At 49.3% G+C, this 19661-nt stretch overlaps 2 protein-coding genes, 1 long non-coding RNA gene and 1 gene segment (V, D, J or C); 1 reads left to right on the forward strand and 3 right to left on the reverse strand.

The window, feature by feature from the left end:
- LOC102940154 (immunoglobulin epsilon heavy chain-like) overlaps positions 1 to 19661 on the reverse strand; it is a 1331510-nt gene that overhangs the window by 830261 nt on the left and 481588 nt on the right. The window lies entirely within an intron of this gene.
- Positions 1 to 19661, reverse strand: part of LOC119568011 — a 937337-nt gene that overhangs the window by 448164 nt on the left and 469512 nt on the right.
- LOC102948108 overlaps positions 1 to 19661 on the reverse strand; it is an 883083-nt gene that overhangs the window by 422656 nt on the left and 440766 nt on the right. The gene's annotated exons all lie outside the window — the stretch shown is intronic.
- LOC122462699 overlaps positions 1 to 19661 on the forward strand; it is a 480831-nt gene that overhangs the window by 373578 nt on the left and 87592 nt on the right. The window lies entirely within an intron of this gene.

The raw sequence follows: 19661 nt of genomic DNA on the forward strand, positions 1-19661 counted from the left end.
CGGCCCTTCCCCCGCCCGCGGCCCAGACAGGAGAGTTTGGCTTGTGTCGTTGCTGCCCCCATGCGGCCGGCGCGGGAAGTGCCGCAGCTCTGGTTTTGGTATCAGCATCGACCGTTTTACTCTCACTGTGTCTCGCACAGTAATAGCGGGCGGTGTCCTCGGGCTTCAGGCCGGTCAGCTGCAGATACAGCTCACTCTTGGCGTTATCCCTGGAGATGGTGAATCGCCCTTGAACAGCTGGGGAATACCATTGATTGGATGCATCGGCTCTAATCTCAGCCACCCACTCCAGCCCCTTCCCGGGAGCCTGTCGGACCCAGCCCATGTAGTAGCTGCTGAAGGTGAAGCCGGAGGCTTTGCAGGAGAGGCGGAGAGAGTCTCCGGGCTTCTTCACACCCCCTCCGGACTCCACCAGCGTCTGGGACCGGACACCTAGGAATAAAGAGAGGTTGCTAATATCGACATAAAAGCAGAGGTAAGAAACTATTCTAACTTTGTCAGTTATTCAGAGGAGGAAAATACCTTCCAAAGCTGCTGCAGCGAAAAATAAAAGGAGCAAAAATCGCATTTTCCCGGGTGCTGGAGGGGAAAGTTCTCAGGGGACTGGCTGGTCACTGCACAGATCCAGGGGGCTGCGGATTGTGTCTCCGGCTGCAGCCTGGGCAGGGAGAGGGACACATTTAAACAGGAAACTAACTCCCGCATTTGCATGCCCCGCTCCTTATAAGAGACACACACTCTTACCCTTACTATTTTGAGTGATTAACTATCGGTGCAGACGGTCCCTTCCTCTGTGCTGTGCAGCCCCTGGGCGGCCGGATCCTGATGATACTGTTATCCCGGGGAGGACTAAAGTGATCTCTCACCCCTCAACACCATCTTATGGCCTGACAGAGCATGTTTCGGGTGGTTCAGTGCAGGACACCCCTTGTTCTTCATGGCCTTGGGATCAGAGTGTTGGAGAGAAAAATATTTGGCAGGAGAACGGGGGCGGTGCATGTGAGACTCTCTGGGTCCAAGAGGAAACTGAGGCACGCTTGTTTATAACAATGGAAATCCTGGCAGTTAAAATTCAGGGGTTGCCTAATCTAGGATGGGACTTTCACGGAAGGATGAAGGGAGCACTGGGCTCTATGTTATTCAGTAGAAGCCCCGTTCTGGTCTCTCTCCAGCCCAGGGTCTTTTTCTCCCCCTGCCTCAGCCTCTGTCTGCAATTGCAGTGACCCCGATCTTAGAGCCCTTGGTCATGTGTGTCATGGAGTGTGGGGGAGTCCGGGGCCTGCACCCCTCTTCCTGGGATTCACTGAGACTCTCAGCCAGCCAGTAAAACGGAAGGTTTATTGGACAATAGGAACACAGTCTAAAACAGAGCTTGTGGGTACCCCCAGGACCTCTCAGTCAAGTCCTTCTGGGGGAGCAGGGAGCTTAGACCCCAGCCCTGGGGTTCCCTGCATTCCTCCACCCAGCACCAAACTGCAACTAACCCCCCCTACCCCCCACCAGGCTCCCTTCTGCAGCCTCTGATCACATTCCTGGTCAGAGGTGTTACGTCCCCCTCCCCCTCCTTGCTCAGGTGACAGGCTCTCAGGTCTCCCATTGAAACTCCCCTGCCACATTCCCAGGTCAACACTCCCCCCCTCCCTGCTGCGTCACAACGTGACTATCCCCATTAGCCTGAGGACCAGAGCTGGGCTGAGTGATGTCATCAAGGGCTGAGGGGCGGGGTCTTTTATCTCCATGGTGAAATTATGAAATTTCAGACATTTATTGTGGGTCGGGGTGTCTCAGCAGCACCCATTGGTACCAGCTGAGACTCAGGGCTTTGATTTACAGATGTCAGTGGGGTGAAAAGAATCCCTCAGTCCCTTTGGAAAGTCGCAGCTGTGCCCATATTCCCAGGCTCTGTCAGTGGGGCTTAGTCAGACGCAGGGTGATCTCTGCCCCACAGCCCCACCCGGACTCTGCATTGCCCATTTGCATGTCCCGGCGTCCGTCCCTCCTCTTTGAACCAGGGGCTGTGATAGTTCCCCGGCCTCACGGCGGCCTTGTGGGGATAAAGGCAATAAGCGCTTTTGAAGGGCTGAGACGCCAAGGTGAGGGGCCCCACACCGGTTATAATGTACTAAAAATCACCGTCTGTGGCGTTAATGCGCTAAACATCCCCTTTTGCTTAAAGGGCCAGATCCTCACGGGTGTAAATCGAGAGTAACTCGAACCTAGTGAAAGCGGCTGTGTGACTTTACACTGGCTGAGGATTTGTCCCCATGTGGAATTCGCTCCATCCACTGGGTGTGATGCAAACCCCATTGTTCTCTCCAGCCCCTTCCCAGGGGCCAGACGGATCCATCCAATCCATGAGATAACTGCTGACGGTGAACCCGAAGGCTCCAGGCATTTTCCAACCCCTCCGGACTCCACCAGCAGGACCCGCAGCCTGTCCGCTGAAAATAGAGATTTCTTTAGACCCCCGATTCTATCACGCTCAGGAACCCCGAGGGGCGTACACTTTGACTTTAATAGTTACCTGGGAGAATTGACAGAGGGAGAATTAAGTTCAGCCAAACTCTCATCTTCCTGGGTTTTGTGTAAGAAATTCCGAGGGGAAGAGAGAAAGTGAGAGTGTGGAAAAACCTGCGCCTTCTTCTGGGAGGAGCTGCAGGGCCAGAGACGTGGCAGGATTTAAACATGGTGATTAGCTCTTGATTTGCATAGAGACCCCTTCATATAAGAGAGAGGTTCCTCTGGCTAAACACCGCGAGCCGGGATAGATAGATAGATTAGATTAGATAGGAAGGGTGACTGTGGATGGATGGATAGGTGGGGTGGGGGAGGGGGGTGTATGGGGAAATAGATATTTGGCAAGGGAATGTTAAATAGCCGGTTTTACCGAGTGGTGCTCAGACGGTAAGGATGGATAATTGAATCCACAATGCGCCATGGTACTAGGCTCTCAGGCTGTTTGGAGCCCAGTTCATTGATGAGGTTAATCGGAGTGAGACAATGTACAGGGCAGGGAGTGGAATACATGTGTAACATCTTAAACATGTCCACACAGCTCTCTCGCATTGACGAATAGGGATTCGGTTCCCTTTACAGATGCCAGGGTTTGTGTTTTCACCTATGCTGCTTTCTATCCTCACACGGGAACTGAGAGGCGAACAAGGGAATATCTGGAGTTCTCTTGGACAGATAATAATTCCTTTGAACCCATATCAGTGTCTGCAATAGAATATCTGGGACCGAGTGAATCCCCACCGCGCCCAGTGCGGGACACCCGGTTCCCGGTGTCTCCGCCTCCCGTGGATCTAGATCTGACTGTACAGCCGGGTTCCTTTCCCCCATTTCAAACGGAGGAAATTGCTTTCTCCTGTGAGCTCCCTGCGCGCGGATTGGCAGCATCAAACCAGCCGGGACTTTCTCTGGTAACCGCCACAGGAGGTTTTTGCCTGAGCTCAGACCGGCTTCCCCTCACTGTGCAGGGGGCGTGTCTGGCACAGCGATAGCGGGCGGTGTCCTCGGGCTTCAGGCCGGTCAGCTGCAGACGCAGCAGGTTGCTGGGATTGTCCCTGGAGATGGTGAATCGCCCTTTGGCTGCATCAGCCTCCCAAGTGCTAGTCCCACTGCCGCTGCTGATACGGGCGACCCACTCCAGCCCTTCCCGAGAGCCTGACAGACCCACTCCATGAACTAATCCGTGAAGGGAACCCGCAGGCTTTGCGGGAGAGGCGGAGAGAGGCTCCGGGCTTCTTCACACCCCCTCCAGACTCCACCAGCTGCACCTGTGACGGGACACCTGCAAATAAGGACACGTCAGGCATCAGACGATTCTGCTGGAGAAGAAACCTGGGGATGCCCCGCTCTTGCTGGGGAGTAAATCACCTCTGAGCTCTGCCAGAGAGAGACGCCAACGTCTCGTGTCTCTGCCCGTGTCGGGTGTTCTGGGGAGATGACCACTGCGGCTCAGGGCTGTGGCTTTTCAGTGCTCGTGTTGCAGGGTCTGGGGAATGGCAGGGTTTTACGCAGGGAGCTGAGTCACCGCGTTTGCATACACTGGCTTTTTGTAAGGGGCTGATAAATTCATCCTCTGCTTGATTTGAAATCCCCAACCCAGAGCTCAAATAGGAGAGTGATTTATCCAGAGATCTGGCTCTGGCTGAGTGACTTTGTCCATAACACACTACCTGTTAAACTGATCAGCGAGATGGTAAATTGTTAAGATAACATCCTCAGCAGAGTGACAAGTGTCAGAGGCAAAAAGAAAAGTATCAGAGGGGTAGCCATGTTAGTCTGTATCCACAAAAACAATGAGGAATCCTCTGGCACCTTAAAAACTAATAAGGCTTTGTCTACACTATGAAATTACTCCGATTTCACAGAAGTTGATTTTTGGGAACAGATTGTATAAAGTCAAGTGCATGCACCCACACTAAGCACGTTAATTCGGTGGCAGTACCGTGGCAAGCGTCGACATTGGGAGCGGTGCACTGTGGGCAGCTATCCCACAGTTCCCATGGTCCCTGCTGCCCATTGGAATTCTGGGCTGAGCTCCCAATGCCTGATGGGGCCAAAAATTTGTCACGGGTGGTTATGGGTAAATGTCATCAGTCAGCCCCCCCTCTGTGAAAGCAACGGCAGACAATCATTTTGCACCCTTTTCCCTGGATTGCCTGAGCAGGCACCATTGCATGGCAAGCATGGAGCCCGTTCAGCTCACCGCAGCAGTTATGACCATTGTAAACACCTCATGCATTATCGTGCAGTTTATGCAGAACCAGCACCTGAAAAACCAGGTGAGGAAGCAACAGAAGCACAGTGATGAGGACATGAACACAGATTTCTCTAAAACCATGGTCCCTGGCAATTTGGAGATCATGGTGTTAATGGGGCAGGCTCATGCCGTGGAAAGCCGATTCTGGGCCCGGGAAAAAAGCACAGATTAGTGGGACCGCATAGTGTTGCAGGTCCGGGATCATTCCCAGTGCGTCCAAAACATTTGCATGCATAAGGGCACTTTCATGGAACTTTGTGACTTGCTGTCCCTGGCCCTGAAGTGCCAGAATACCAAGACGAACGCAGTCCTCACAGTTGAGAAGCAAGTGGCAATAGCCCTGTGGAAGCTTGCAATGCCAGACAGCTACCGGTCAGTCGGGAATCAATTTGGAGAGGGCAAATCTACTGTGGGGGTTGCTGTGATGCAAGTAGCCAAGGCAATCATTGAGCTGCTGCTATCAAAGGTAGTGACTCTGGGAAATGTGCAGGTCATACGAGATGGCTTTGCTGCAATGGGATTCCCTAACTGTGGTGGAGCTATAGACGGAACGCATATCCCTATCTTGGGACCGGATCACCAAGGCAGCCAGTACATAAACCGCCAGGGGTACTTTACAATGGTGCTGCAAGCACTGGTGGATCACAAGGGACGTTTCACCAACATCAGTGTGGGATGGCCGGGAAAGATTAATGACACTTGCGTTTTCAGGAACTCTGGTCTGTTTAAATGGCTGCAGGAAGGGATTTACTTCCCAGACCAGAAAATAACTGTTGGGGATGTTGAAATGCCTATAGTTATTCTTGGGGACCCAGCCTACCCCTTAATGCCCTGGCTCATGAAGCCGTACACAGGCAGCCTGGACAGTAGTCAGGAGCTGTTCAACTATCGGCTGAGCAAGTGTAGAATGGTGGTAGCGTGTGCATTTGGACGTTTAAAGGGTCGCTGGTGCAGTTTACTGACTCCATCAGTCGTCAGCGAAACCAATATTCCCATTGTTATTGCTGCTTGCTGTGCGCTCCACAGTCTCTGTGAGAGTAAGGGGGAGATCTTTATGGCGGGGTGGGAGGTTGAGGCAAATCATCTGGCTGCTGAATACATGCAACCAGACACCAAGGCGATTCGAAGAGCACAGCAGGAAGCACTGCGCATCATCACTCCTTGATGAAAACCTGCCCCTTTGGTTGACTCTAATTCGCTGTAAGCCACCTGCCCTCCCCTCTTCGATCACAGCTTGCTTGCAAAGGAAATAAAGTCACTATCATTTAAAAACCATGTATTCTTTATTAATTGATTATAAAAATAGGGAGATTACTCACAAGGTAGCCTGGGTGGGGTGTGGGAGGAGGGTAGGAGGGAAGGAAACGGCCACTTCAAAACTTGTTGAATGACAGCCTTCTGTTGTTTGGGCTGTCCATTGGGGTGGAATGGTTGGGTGCCCGGAGGCTCCCCCTCAGCCCGGCTTTCTTGGGCGTCTGGGTGAGGAGGCCATGGAACTTGGGGAGGAGGGAGAGTGGTTAAGCAGGGGCTGCAGCAGCAGTCTTTGATCCTGATGCCGTTCCTGAACCTCCACCAGATGCCGGAGCATGTCCATTTGATCCCACAGTAGCCCCAGCGTTGCATCCTGCCTCCTCTGATCTTCCTGCCACCACCTCTCATCTTGATCATCCCTCCTGTCCTCACATTCATTGGCCGCTTTCCTGTACTGTGCTACTGTGTCCCTCCACACATTCTGCTGAGCTCTGTCAGTGCCGGATGACTGCATGAGCTCAGAGAACAGGTCATCACGCGTGCGTTTTTTTCACCGCCTTATCTGAGAGAGACTTTGGGACGACAGAGGGAGGCTTGAAACATTTGCAGCTGCTGGGGGGAAAAAAGGGAATGAAGTATTTAAAAAGATACATTTTACAGAACAATGGCTCTACTCTTTCACGGTGAACAACACTATTCACATTACACAGCACATGTGATTTTGGTACCTGGTCGCATTTTGCATCTTATATTGAGTGCCTGCGGCTTTGGTGTTAGAGATCACACACGCAGGGCCGGGCAACAGATTTCGGCTTGGAGGCAGCAATGGTAAGCCATAGTCTTTTGGCTTCTGCAACCTTCATAACAGCAGCGCCCTCCTTTCCCATACCAAGCAAAGCCCATTGAGTTGGCCATTTAGTGCTGCGGTTTTCCTGTTAACGTGCAGCAGCAGAAACCAAACTACCTCCCCCACCCAATTCTCTGGGTTGATCGCTTTACCCCTCCCACCACCGCATGGCTGGTATCAGGGAAGATCCCTGCTAGCCAAACGCGAACAGCTCAGCGCCAATGCCCCTCCCCCCCGCGTGGCTAACTGTGGGGAGGATTTCTTTTCAGCCATAGGCAAACAGCCCAGTAGGAACGGGCACCTCTGAATGTCCCCTTAATAAAATTCCCCTATTTCAACCAGGTTACCATGAATGATATCACTCTCCTGAGGATAACACAGAGAGATAAAGAACGGATGTTGCTTGAATGCCGGCAAACACCGGGACCATACGCTGCCAGGCTTTGTCATGCAGTGATACCAGATTACTTGCTACTAGCATGGCGTGGTAAAGTGTCCTACCATGGAGAACAGAATAAGGCTGCTCTCCCCAGAAACCTTCTGCAAAGGCTTTCAGAGGACCTCCAGGAGAGCTTCATGGCGATGTCCCTGGAGGATTTCCGCTCCATCCCCAGACATGTTGACAGACTTTTCCAGTAGCTGTACTGGCCACGAATGCATCCCAAGTCCTCAGGGCTACTTAATCATTAAAAAAGTTTGCTTTTAAAACATGCATTATATTTAAAAAGGTACACTCACCAGAGGTCCCTTCTCTGGCTTCGTTGGGTTGGGAGGGTTTTTCATTCCAGGTGATAAAAAGATCCTGGCTGTCAGGGAGAAAGGTGTTCTGTGTGCTCTGCTCAAGCTCGTCCTCCTCCTCCTCATCTTCCCCATCCCCAAAATCCTCAGTCATGGTGGAGAGTATCCCATCATCAGAGTCCACGGATAGGGGTGGATTAGTGGTGGTGGCCCCCTGCAGAATTGCATGCAGCTCAGCGTTGAGGAGGCATGTCTGGGGCTCTGTCCCAGAGCATCCGTTTGATTCTTTGGTTTTCTGGAACGCTTGTCTGAGCTCCCTAAGTTTCACCTGGCACTGTGTTGCATCCCTGCTGTAGCCTCTGTCCATCATGGCCTTGGAGATTTTTTGAAATGTTTTGACATTTAGTCTTTTGGAACAGAGTTCTTATAGCATGGATTCATCTCCCCATACAGCAATCAGACCCAGTACCTCCCGTTCGGTCCATGCTGGAGCTCTTTTTCTATTCTGGGACTGCGTGATCACCTGTGCTGATGAGCTCTGCATGGTCACCTGTGCTGATGAGCTCTGCATGGTCACCTGTGCTGATGAGCTCGCCTGGCCAAACAGGAAATGAGATTCAAAAGTTCCCACGGGCTTTTTCTGTACACCTGGCCAGTGCATCTGAGTTGAGAGTGCCGTCCAGAGCGGTCACAATGGTGCACTGTGGGAGAGCTCCTGGAGGCCAATACCGTCGAATTGCGTCCACACCAACCCTAATTTGAAATGGTGATGTCAATTTCAGCGCTAATCCCCTCGTTGGGGAGGAGTACAGAAATCGATTTTAAGAGCCCTTTATGTTGACAAAAATGGCTTTGTTGTGTGGACGGGTGCAGGGTTAATTTAATTTAATGTTGCTAAATTCGACATAAACTCGTAGTGTAGACCAGGCCAATAGATTTATTTGGGCATAAGCTTTTGCTGAAGAAGTGGGTTTTTTACCCATGAAAGCTTATGCCCAAATAAATCTGTTAGTCTTTAAGGTGTTACCAGACTCCTTGTTGTCTTTATCCTTAGCAGAGAACTTTTTGGCCTTTATCATTGAAATATGAATTTGCTTAGTGTGCCCATGGGCCAAGATTATAAAAAAAAAATGACTAATTGTTTTAATTGCCTCAATTTTTAATTGTTGAGTGTGAGGGGCCTTCAAAGGAGATGGGCTTTCAGAGTCTGGGTGTGTCGTAATTTCTCATGAGAAAACCCCTGCAGGAACTCTATGTTGGGCACACAACATTTAATACACATAAAACGCTTATGAAAATAGTATCCACTTTCAGAGAAAGTTGGTGTCTGTACAAACGACAGAACAAGGGCTGAGAAAGTTGAGCTCTGCAGGTGCATAGCCCCTTGTTTTGGGCCAGCCCCAGAGGGGTGAATTTCACCCACACTAAATTATCAAGGAACAGGCTGAGGGGGAAGAGATGCAACCTGCTCCCCGCCTTGCCGCCATAGAGCCACCATGCCGTGTTAGCTCGTAGCTCTGAATAAGTGTGCTGTTCTGCTCATGACACACACGTTGTGATCCACGCAACAGAGCGACTGGGTCTGAGACCTGTGCAACTCTGGGCCTAGATTCTACAGCCAGCGGGAGATGAAAAGGCTCTTGATTTCTATTCTCAGATGTGGTCGGGAAGAACTGTCTACTTGTTGCAGCGAGAGTGTCAGTGGAGATTCCCCCCTTCAATTCTCTGCGGAACGGCAGATGAAACGGTAGAGCAGGAGATGTGACTCCTGATTTCACTGCCAGCCTTGGGAGTTCTCTCATTCTCTCTTTGCCTTTGGGTGGTGTGCGATTTAAATCTCTAGTGATGGGAACTTGCTAGGGAGCCTGGAGGAAGCGAACAAGCAACCAAGCAGAGAGAGCGCGGGGCTGGCAGCTGCCGCTCCCGGCGGCTCTCACAGGCGGGCTGGCTCTCCGCACGGTCAGTTTTAGTGCGGGCTCTGATCGGTTTCCCCTCACTGTGTGTCTCTGGCACAGTAATACACCGAGGTGTCTGTGGGCTGCAGGCCGGTCAGCTGCAGGAACACTTGGCTTTTGGAGGAGTCTCTGGTGATGGTGAGGCGACTTTTGAGAGCATCGCTGTAAGCAGTGTCTCCACCAGTCCACATGGCTCCGACCCATTCCAGCCCCTTCCCCGCTGGCTGGCGGGCCCAGTGCACCGCGTAGCTAGTGAGAGAGAATCCGGACACGGTGCAGGTCAGTCTGAGGGTCTCCCCGGGCTTCTTGATTCCCCCACCGGACTCCACCAGGCTGACCTGGGAATAGACACCTGGAGAATAGGAAATAAAGGGGAAATATTGCGGTGATTCCCGGGGAAGCGCAGCTATTAGGGAACATGCCCTACAGGGCGCCCAGCAGCAGCGCAGATCCCGCCCTTACCCGCTGGGAGCAGCAGGAGGAAGGCGATGGCCAGGCTGGGGGTCATGTCTGCGGCTGGCGGCTCGTTCCCCAGGCGGGATGGGAAGCTGAAACCCAGCGCTGGCTCTGTGCGGGGTGAGCGGCCAGCGGCTGGGCTATGAACAGGGCCCCGGGGAGCTCATTTGCATGGGCCAGGGGGTGGGGAGAATATAAAAGGCAATCTAGGAGGTGTGTGACACAGTCTAGAGTTGTAAAAATCTAATGGCAGGTGGATTAGAGAGTCCAACGTGGATAGAGAAACTATCTTTTGCACCATTTAATTTGAAAATATATCCCCACTAAATGAAAGCAGTTGCGTGATCTATCTATCTATCTATCTATCTAATCTGTAACCCATTCAGTACCATTCAGTAAACAGGCATATACTCTCCCTCTGGTATAACTAACTTTCTTTCTTGCCTTCTTCACTTATCATTACTAAGGACTCGGTGCCAGCCCTGGGCTGATTCCTATAGTTGTGACCAGCGGTGTTCCCCTTAACCAGACAGTATGAAATTGTGGAAATGTAGTGCGGGCTGCGTAGTTCTGCCCTTTCACTAACCTGAGATGTTGGATTGTGAGCTTCGGTTGTGAGGTGGGTAACGACACCCAGGAGGCTCCTTTGAAAGTCCCAGGCTCGGCTCACATTTCCGGGAGTAGCTGAGTGGGGGTTCGTACAGGAGCGGAGTGCTCTCTGCCACACAGGCCCGTAGGGGCTTTGTGCCGCGATGGGTGACACAAAACCCATCCCCACGCCTGTCCCCGCAGCTATATGCTTTGTGAATCTGCTGGCTCCACGCGGCTCAGGGGAGAAGCGGATTCTGCAGGGCTGAGTTTCTGTATGAACACTAATACGTCTCCTGTCACCGTGTCTCTGGCACAGTGATACCGGGCGGTGTCCTCGGGTCTCGGGCTGTTCATTTGCAAATACAGCAGGTTGTCGGAATTACCGCTGGAGGTTACGAACCGCCCGTTGACAGAGTGGGAGTAGAATATAGTTCCACACTCGGGGACATGAGGGAGAGCCACTCCAGCCCCTTCCCGGGAGCCCCTGACGGGCCCAGTGCATCCCGTAGCTGCGGGTGGTGAAGCAGGAGGCGCTGTAGGAGAGGCGGAGAGAGTCTCCGGGCTTTTCCACATCCCCTCCGGATTCCACCAACCCCTGGGACAGGGCCCCTGGGAATAAACCACGTTAAGAATCACATCAGTATGAATGACAGGTTTCAGAGTAGCAGCCATGTTAGTCTGTATTCGCAAAAAGAAAAGGAGGACTTGTGGCACCTTAGAGACTAACCAATTTATTTGAGCATAAGCTTTCGTGAGCTACAGCTCACTTCATTGGATGCATTCAGTGGAAAATATAGTGGGGAGATTTATATACACAGAGAATATGAAACAATGGGTGTTACCATACACACTGTAACGAGAGTGATCACTTAAGGTGAGGTATTACCAGCAGGAGAGCGGGAAAAAAACCTTTTGTAGAGACAATCAAGGTGGGCCATTTCCAGCAGTTGACAAGAACTTCCCCCCACTGTTCCTCAGACGTTCTTGTCAACTGCTGGAAATAGCCCACCTTGATGATCACTACAAAAGTTTTTTTCCCTCTCTCCTGCTGGTAATACCTCACCTTAAGTGATCACTCTCGTTACAGTGTGCATAGTAACACCCATTGGTTCATGTTTTCTATGTATATAAATCTCCCCACTGTATTTTCCACTGAATGCATCCCATGAAGTGAGCTGTAGCTCACGAAAGCTTATGCTCAAATAAATTGGTTAGTCTCTAAGGTGCCACAAGTACTCCTTTTCTTTTATCAGTATGAATGGCGACGGGTACAATATTCTCCTGTCTCTACAATACAACGACTGAGAGAAATTACCTTTCCAAGCCACTGCAATGAAAAGCAAATGCAGCCAAAGTCTCATTTTGCCTGGTGTTGGAGGGGAAAGTTATCTGGGGGGCCGAAGTTTGGCTGGTATCTGCACAGACTGATTGTCTCTTGGAGTGCAGTCTAGGCATGGAGAGAGAAAGAGAGATTTAAGCAGGAAATTGTCACCCCTATTTCCATGTTTACCCTTATAAGTTTCAGAGGGGTAGCCGTGTTAGTCTGTTTCAGCAAAAACAAGGAGGAGTCTTGTGGCATCTTAAAGACAAACCAATTTATTTGGGCATAAGCTTTCGTGGGCTGGAGCCCTCTTCGTCAGACGCTCCAGCCCACTAAAGCTTATGCCCAAATAAATTTGTCTTTAAGGTACCACAGGACTCCTCGTTGTTTTTATCCTTATAAGAGACTCAAATTCCTTCCCTTGGTGATGTGAATTACTTCCACTCGTGTTCACAGAACAGTCTGGATGTCTCACAGAGCGCTGGGTTCCTCATTTCACTTTTGGATAAGGAAGACATGAATACCTTTTAAAACAACTCTTCCCCTGGCTTCTATTAAGGGCCTGTTCCTAGTCAACTTAGGAGACGGTGGAAGATTCATTTCTGCAGCCCCCTCCCCCTCCCCCCACCTCGTGAGCAGTGGGGCTGTGCAACGGCCGGCCACTGGGGAGGGGGGTCAGTGACTTGGGTCGGGTCACAGGGTCCAACTGGGCTGAGACACTCTCAGACTGGTGAAAATTCAGGAGGGCGCAAAACGAGGTCTGGGAGTCAATTCCCTGGCCAGCCCCCTTCCCCGCCACGTCCGGCTCCGCTGAAAAGTGCAGGGAACGGAGGGGAATGTGCCGTGGGAAGTTCAGACGGAGATCGGGGGCCAAATGCTGCTTTCTTCACTCTCTGGAAATCTCCCATCCGCCTCAGCGAGGCTTCTGGCTTGAGAGAGAAAGTAGCGCTCCGAGAAGGGTCTCTGCTTTGAACTGCAGGGGGCTGCATCCCCCTCTGGAGCTGTGCAGTGAAAAAATGACGGCAAAGGTTTTAGGTTTTTTCACCCCGTTTCTTCTTTCTCACGATGGCGGCCCAGCGCTGTGTGGCGCAGGGGAGAAATGGGATTTCTTCCGCTCTGGTTTTTGTATTAGCACTAGGAGGTTTCCTCTCCCTGTGCGTCTGGCACAGTGATACCGGGCAGTGTCCTCGGCTCTCAGGCCGGTCATTTGCAGGCACACCAGGCTGTTGGAATTGTCCCTGGAGATGGCGAATCGCCCTTGACCAGCCGGGGAATACCACTGGCTCGATCCAGCCTCGTTAATTTCAGCCACCCACTCCAGCCCCTCCCGGGAGCCTGTCGGACCCAGTGCATAAGGTAGCTGCTGAAGGTGAAGCCGGAGGCTTTGCAGGAGAGGGGGAGAGAGTCTCCGGGCTTCTTCACATCCCCTCCGGACTCCACCAGCTGCACCTGGGACTGGACACCTGCAAATAAAGGCATGTTACAAATACCTGTGCGAAAACAGCAAAAATGTTCTAGTCTTTGGGCTCTGCCATTTAAGCGGGGGGAACAAAATACCTTCCAAAGCTGCTGCAATGAAAACAATTGCGAGCCAGAGTCTCATTTTGCCTGGTGCTGGAGGGGAAAGTTCCCGGGGGGCTGGCTGGTCACTGCACAGACACAGGGGGCTGCGGAATTTCTCTCCGGGTGCAGCCTGGGCAGAGAGAGGGACAGATTTAAAGAAAAGGAGTACTTGTGGCACCTTAGAGACTAACCAGTTTATTTGAGCATGAGCTTTCGTGAGCTACAGCTCACTTCATCGGATGCATAGACCAGGAATGAAGCCTTAGAACTTTTAGTAAGTAATCTAGCTAGGTATGCGTTAGATTATGATTTCTTTAAATGGCTGAGAAAAGAATTGTGCTGAATAGAATAACTATTTCTGTCTGTGTATCTTTTTTGTAACTTAAGGTTTTTTGCCTAGAGGGATTCTCTATGTTTTGAATCTAATTACCCTGTAAGGTATCTACCATCCTGACTTTACAGGGGGGATCTTTTTTTTTTATTTCTATTTACTTCTATTTCTATTAAAAGTCTTTTTGTAAGAAAACTGAATGCTTTTTCATTGTTCTCAGATCCAAGGGTTTGGGTCTGTGGTCACCTATGCAAATTGGTGAGGCTTTTTATCCAACATTTCCCTGGAAAGGGGGGGTGCAAGTGTTGGGAGGATTGTTCATTGTTCTTAAGATCCAAGGGTCTGGGTCTGTAGTCACCTAGGCAAATTGGTGAGGCTTTTTACCAAACCTTGTCCAGGAAGTGGGGTGCAGGGTTTTGGGAAGTATTTTGGGGGGAAAGACGTGTCCAAACAGCTCTTCCCCAGTAACCAGTATTTGTTTGGTGGTGGTAGCGGCCAATCCAAGGACAAAGGGTGGAATATTTTGTACCTTGGGAAAGTTTTGACCTAAGCTGGTAAAGATAAGCTTAGGAGGTTTCTCTTTCATGCAGGTCCCCACATCTGTACCCTAGAGTTCAGAGTGGGGGAGGAACCTTGACATGCTATGCATCCGAGGAAGTGAGCTGTAGCTCACGAAAGCTCATGCTCAAATAAACTGGTTAGTCTCTAAGGTGCCACAAGTACTCCTTTAGATTTAAAGAGGAGACTCTCAGCCCTATTTGCATATTCACACCTCCTTATAATGGAGCCAAACTCCTTCCCCGAAGGCTGTGAATTGCTTGCTCCAGGGCTCAGAGAGGAGTCAGATCGTCCCTTCCTGTGGGTCTGTGCAGCGCCCAGCCCAGTGCGGTGGGGTATAAAGTGGGAAAGAAGCAGCTGCCGGGTGTGAGCCCAATTCCCTGGTTGTGAATTTTCGGCCTGATTGTCATCAATGTATCCCGTCGTCGGGAAAGGGTCTCTGGACCTCCTGCCTATGCGAACGTCGGGTGAGCGACTGGGGAGGGGTGGGGTCACAGGGTTGCATTGGGCTGGGACACTCACTGGAGAGTTAAGTTTCTCTGGGCTGGCAAGCACCATGTGTCTGGGAGTCTTTCCGTAAGCGAGGATGCAGGCAGCTCTGAAGGGAGATGATTGTTAAAGATCCAGATGCATGTCGGCGATCACATTCCCACGCCTACTGCACCTCCCGTCCTTTGACAGACCTTGGGCGCCCCAACCAGGAGAAAGAAAAGGAGGACTTGTGGCACCTTAGAGACTAACCAATTTATTTGAGCATGAGCTTTCCTGAGCTACAGCTCACTTCATCGGATGCATACTGTGGAAACTGCAGAAGACATTATATGCACAGAGACCATGAAACAATACCTCCTCCCACCCCACTCTCCTGCTGGTAATAGCTTATCTAAAGTGATCATCAAGTTGGGCCATTTCCAGCGCAACATCAACTCCGAGGGAAGGTTTTTGTCTGTGCTTCCCCGTCAGTGAGTCTCTCACAGTGATACCGGACCGCGTCCTGGCTTCTCAAGCCCTTGATGTGCGAATACAGCAGGTCTGTGTAGTTGTCCCTGGAGATGGTAAGTCGCCTTTCACTGAATCGGGGAAATGTGTGCCGCTTCCAGAGCTGTCTGTGGCGGAGATACACTCGGATCCCCTCCAGGAAGCTGAGGGACCCAGCCCAGCCAGGAGAGGCGGAATCTCTGGGCTTTTTCGCACCTGTGACTGAGTAAAATAGGACCGTGTAGATCGTTGTTCCTACCACTGTTATATAATTGCAACAAACCTCGTACAAGGTGTGTCAAGTAAGGCGTCAGCAGAAAAGTTATGATTTGCTGGTTATGACGATGCTATCTGTCAGCATGTATGGTTGAATCTGAAGTTATCAGTATTGGGTCTATACCTGGATTTCAAATGTTTGCTCCTAGGTAACACCCACAAGGTATTTAGCCAGCACGTCTTGAAGGGACTAGTCAAGTTAAGTTTCAGAGTAGCAGCCATGTTAGTCTGTATTCACAAAAAGAAAAGGAGGACTTGTGGCACCTTAGAGATGAACAAATTTATTTGAGCATAAGCTTTCGTGAGCTACTGCTCACTTCATCGGATGCATTCCAAGTTAAGCGGCTCATCAAGGAACACTTACCTCACCATGGACCATGGGAGACGGTCCATCGACACTGAATGGACTTTCCTGTGAATGTTCTGTCTGGGGCATAGGCAATGGCTTCTGCTGTGACTGAGCGAAATCATGCATGGACAGGTGACTTGCCCATGTGACTCCAAAATCCATCTTGTTACTTAAGTTTCCACTAGCTGTGCTGAGGGCTTTGTTTGAAACAATGGATTTGCCTCCACGTGGCAGAAACTATAAAAGGCTCTGGAAAGATCTCCATTTTGCCTCTTTCCTGCTCAAGCCTCTTCCTGTTCAAACCTCTGGACTATGAACTTGTACTAATGGGAGCATTCTAACCAAGGGACTGAGGACGTTCTAATGATTTGGAAGCCACCAGAGACTTAACAAGCCAGCAGTGTATCCCATCACTGCTACAAGCCTGAACCAAGAACTTTGCCATTACCGAGTGTAATTGATTCCTTTAACCAATTTTAACTTTCTTTCTTTCTTTCTTTCTTTCTTTCTTTCTTTCTTTCTTTCTTTCTTTCTTTCTTTCTTTCTTTTTATAAACCTTGAGATTTTAGATACTAAAGGATTGGCATCAGTGTGATTTTTGGGTAAGATCTAAGTTGTATATTGACCTGGGTGTGTGGCTGGTCCTTTGGGATCAGAAGAAATTATTTGGTGAAACGGATTGTAAAGACAGGTTTCAGAGTAGAAGCCGTGTTAGTCTGTATTCGCAGAAAGAAAAGGAGTACTTGTGGCACCTTAGAGACTAACAAATTTATTTGAGCATAAGCTTTCGGATGATTGTAAAGAACCACTCATCTCTGAATCCAACGTTTTTGGTGGTGATATAAGAACCGGAATGCCTGAGGAAACTGCCTTTATGTTTGCTTGTTAGCCAGTGTGGTGAAACAGGCGTTTATTTTTGTGGCTGGTTTGGTATATCTTATAAAAGAATAACCACCAGTTTTGGGTTGTGTTTGCCCTATTTCTCAGCAGTTCGTCCTGAAATTGGCATCCTCATTTGTGACCCACGAAGACACGGTTATATTTGGGACTGAGTGAATCCCCATTAAACCCAGTGTGGGACACCCCGTTCCCTGTATCTCCCCCTCCTCTGGGTCTAGATCTGACTGAACAGCTGGGTTCATTTTCCCCATTTCATACAGAGGAAATTACTTTCTCTTGTGAGCTCCCATCGCGTGGACTGTTAGCATCAAACATTCTGGGACTTTCTCTGATAACCACAATGGAAGGATTTTGTCTGAGCTCAGACCAGCTTCCCCTAACTGTGCAGGGTGTGTATCTGGCACAGTGATACCGGGCGGTTACAGGGGGACAGTTTCCTGTTTAAATCTGTGCCTCTCTCTGCCCAGGCTGCACCCGGAGATACAATCCGCAGCCCCCTGGGTCTGTGCAGTGACCAGCCAGTCCCCTGAGAACTTTCCCCACCCACACACCAGGGAAAATGAGACTTTGGCTCCAGTTAGTTTTCATTGTTGGGGCTTTGGAAGGTATTTCCTCCCTAATCAATCTATTGAAGGGGAGAGGGATTTTTCTAGGATTGGCTTTTAGGTCATGCAGTAGAGGCTCATGCACTAAGCTCCAGAGCTCCCAGGTTTGATCCTGCGGGGACGACCGGGGGTGGTACATAAACATGTACACAAATGCTGAATGATACACAAATGCTGACAAGACTTAAAATGAAGGAATACCAATTAAGAACACAACATGAAACAGTCAGACAAGGTATTATCCTTAGCACTGAATCAAAACTCAAGCACGCAGGGTATCATATGACAGGCTGAGCTGAAGACAAAGGGATGACATATATATAGTAAACACAGACACAGACAGGGATTATGTTCAAATATTTCAAACATGTGTCCTCACAAAACTCACTGTACAAGATTGTCCTCACAAGTTTTCACCTTCAATCTGGGCCGATAGACTACGAAAGCCTATGATGATGGCCAAGCTATCAAGCTAGGGCTCAACCAACCAACCAGTCACCTCTTTTAGCTGCCCTATGCAGATACTAATGAGGAATTCTCACACATCAATAATTCCTTAGTCAACTAGACATAAAACTATAAAGACACTAAAATGTAACAATTCTCTACCTTTCAACATGCACTTGATCCAGTACCAGCCACTAGTAGTGGTTTGTTTATATAATCAGCTGATCGGAGAGGACATGTTCATCACAGTCTAATCTTATGCCATCAGAACCAATATATCTTTTATTAATATTTATGAACATTTTTAACTCTTTAATAAGACAAAATCTATATCAGTTAACAAAAAAATTGTCTTTTACGAAATCACAGCTCTTATTTCTTAAATTTGCAGCTCTAAGCTGAGAGAGTGTGTCACATTTTGGTCTGATAGGGATGCGCATAAAAACAAGTTGAGAAACTTATCAAATGCCAAAGAATTAACACGTGTCTAAATTTGAGCCCCCCTTTGAGTTTGAGGCCCAGGGCAAATGGCCCTCCTGTCGCCCCCGCCCCACCCCCCGATTGACCCTGATCACTCATAGAACAATCCCTCTCCATTCAATAGATCTACTGGGGAGAAAATACCTTCCAAAGCTGCAGCAATGAAAACTAGGAGACAAAGACTCATTTTTCCTGCTGCTGGAGAGGAAATTTCTCAGTGGACTGGCTGGTAACTGCACAGACCCAGGGGGCTGCGGATTGTCTCCCCGGTTGCACCCTAGGCAGAGAGAGGGGCAGATTTAAAGAGGAGACTCTCACTTTTATTTCCATATTGCCCTGTTTATAAGAGACACAAGTTCTGTCATGGAGCGAGCTCAGTTTTTGTTATCTGAGACTCAGAGAGAAGGGGCTGGATTGGATTTTCCCTCTTATGTAGAACCTCCTGCAGTGTCGGGATTGGGGCATTATTGGCTTTGCACTTCTTACATCATTCTGAGGAGGTCAAATTGTCATCTTCTTTATCCCAACCCTAACCCCAAGTTTAACATTTACCATAATACTCAAAGGAAGTGTGAAACCTAATCATACCCTAAATCTTTACTCTAGCCCTAAAAGTACCTCTAACTTTAGGGGTAAACTCTAACCCCATCTTTTGATTTTTACCCTACATTGATTTTTAATTTATACCTTCAATTTAATAGTACATCGCGAGCCTAACCCTAACCACCATAAAGGTAATTTCTAACCCTAAATTTTAAAACTCACCCAAACTGAATTGTTCACCCTATTACTAAAACCTTACTCCAACTGTAATTCTGAGAGTAAGCTATAACTTTAAACTTCAGCGAAAACAAAATGTGTAAACTAACCCTAATCTCAAACACGTATCTTTAACTCCTACCCTTAACCGAAATTTGTACCCTATCTCTACATCCTGTCAGACTAACCCTAATTATTACCCTTAGCCACTCTTTTAACCCTAAACATAGCTCCAATCTTAACTCTAAACTTTAATCCTTCCCTAAGGTAAACTCTAAACCCTTAACAATAAATCTTAGCTGTGGATGGATAGAATTTAATTCTAAGGTTAGTCGTGGTGAGTTACTTTATAGGGCAGAACAAAGAGAGTCATGTAACATTTTACAGGCTTCCAAGCAATAATGGCTATTGCAGTGGATAACCTTCTATTTGGAAGAAGATCTGGTTGGCCATCAGGTGGGATTTGGAAATGTTTCTTGTGCTTCCTC

This window comes from Chelonia mydas, chromosome 13, assembly GCF_015237465.2.
Source record: "Chelonia mydas isolate rCheMyd1 chromosome 13, rCheMyd1.pri.v2, whole genome shotgun sequence".
Taxonomy (NCBI): Eukaryota; Metazoa; Chordata; order Testudines; family Cheloniidae; genus Chelonia; species Chelonia mydas.